Source organism: Triticum aestivum, chromosome 4B, assembly GCF_018294505.1.
Source record: "Triticum aestivum cultivar Chinese Spring chromosome 4B, IWGSC CS RefSeq v2.1, whole genome shotgun sequence".
In the NCBI taxonomy this organism is placed as follows: domain Eukaryota; kingdom Viridiplantae; phylum Streptophyta; class Magnoliopsida; order Poales; family Poaceae; genus Triticum; species Triticum aestivum.
The window spans coordinates 4,131,354-4,133,392 of NC_057804.1; positions in this window are offsets into that span (position 1 = coordinate 4,131,354).

Below are 2,039 nucleotides of genomic sequence, written 5' to 3' on the forward strand. Positions count from 1 at the left end.
CTTTTTGTTACTATTTATGTTAGTTTTATAAATTATAAAATTAGTTCCTAAAATTGTATTACTACTTATTCTAATGCCACAATAACTTGGGCGCCCAAACAATTTAGTTTAACATTTTATATATTATAAACGAATTTAATTACTGGTTTTAGCTACTGTTTATTTACTTTAGAGCATTTAGCTATTTTATAAAAGTGTGGTTTCTCCACCATAATTACCTATGCAATATTTGGTTCACTCCGAACATTTTAGTTTTAATATTTGAAAACTTTTATTGTTTGCTTGATTTTGAATTTGAATTTGAATTGATTTCGAACTAACTCGAGATTAGCAACTATAAACGAGGTGACGTGGCACCATTAGCAGAGGATCACTGTAGCTTAATTACCCGGGCGTCACAATCCCATTTGGCCGGACACACTTTCCTGGGTCATGCCCGGCCTCGGAAGATCAACACGTCGCAGCCCCACCTAGGCAAAACAGAGAGGCCAGCACGTCGGTCTAAACCTAAGCGCACAGGGGTCTGGGCCCATCGCCCATAGCACACCTGCACATTGCGAGGGCGGCCGGAAGTAGAACTAGCCCCCTTAATACAAGAGCAGGCTTACGTTCCAATCCGGCGCGCGCCACTCCGTCGCTGACGTTTGAAGTGCTTCGGCTGATACCACGACGCCGGGATACCCATAACTACTCCCGCGTAGATGGTTAGTGCGTATAGGCCAGTAGCCAGACTCAGATCAAATACCAGGATCTCGTTAAGCGTGTTAAGTATCCGCGAATGCCGAACAAGGCCAGGCCCACCTGTCTCCTAGGTGGTCTCAACCTGCCCTGTCGCTCCGCCACAAAGTAACAGTCGGGGGCCGTCGGGAACTCAGGCCCACCACTACCTGGATGGAGCCACCTGTCCTTTCAGCCCCCAACTCCGAACAGTATCACAGGTAATGTAACAGTGTTAAGTATATAGTATATGCCCGTGATCACCTCCCGAAGTGATCACAGCCCAGTAGTATAGCATGGCAGACGGACAAGAGTGTAGGGCCACTGATGGAACACTAGCATCCTGTACTAAGCATTTAGGATTGCGGGTAAGGTATCAATGACTGTAGCAGCAATGACAGGCTATGCATCAGAATAGGATTAATGGAAAGCAGTAACATGCTACACTACTCTAATGCAAGCAGTATAGAGAAGAGTAGGCGATATCTGGTGATCAAAGGGGGGGCTTGCCTGGTTGCTCTAGCAAGAGAGAGGGGTCGTCAACACCGTAGTCGTACTGGGTAGCAGCGGCGTCGGTCTCGGTGTCTAGCGAGAGAAGAGGGGGAAGAAACAATAAATATAATGCAAGCAAATGCAAGACGATGCATGACATGACAAAGCGTGGTGCTAGGTGTGCCCTAACGCGGTACGAGGTGGTACCGGTGAAGGGGGGAAACATCCGGGAAATTATCCCTGGTGTTTCGTGTTTTCGGGCAGAGGAGCCGGAGGGGAAAAGTTGCATGTTTGCTATGCTAGGGAGGTGTGGCGGACGAACGGGCTGCGAAACCGGATTCGTCTCGTCGTTCTGAGCAACTTTCATGTTGAAAATAATTTAATCCGAGTCACGGATTAAAAGATATGATTTTCTAAAGATTTTATTAGTTTTTGGAATTTAATTAATTATTTAATTTAATTCGAAATTTGGTTTTATGACATCAGCATGATGTCATGCTGATGTCAGCAGTTAACAGAGTTGACTGGGTCAACTATGTGTGGGACCCTCATGTCATTGATTGATTAGTCTAATCAGGAGGTTAATTAAGTTAACTAGTAATTAGGTTAATCTAATCAAGACTAATTAATTTAATTAAGCCTTTAATCAATTAATTAATTATCATTTTAATTAATTTTAGTTATTATTTATTAATTCATTTTTTAAAAAATTAATTTAATTAGTATTATTTTTTTTTGTTTTCGTTCACAGGGGGTGGGCCCCGTTGTCTGTGGCACAGAGGCCTTGCGGGTCGGGCGCTGGGTGCGGGCGTGGTGCCCGTGCCCGAGGC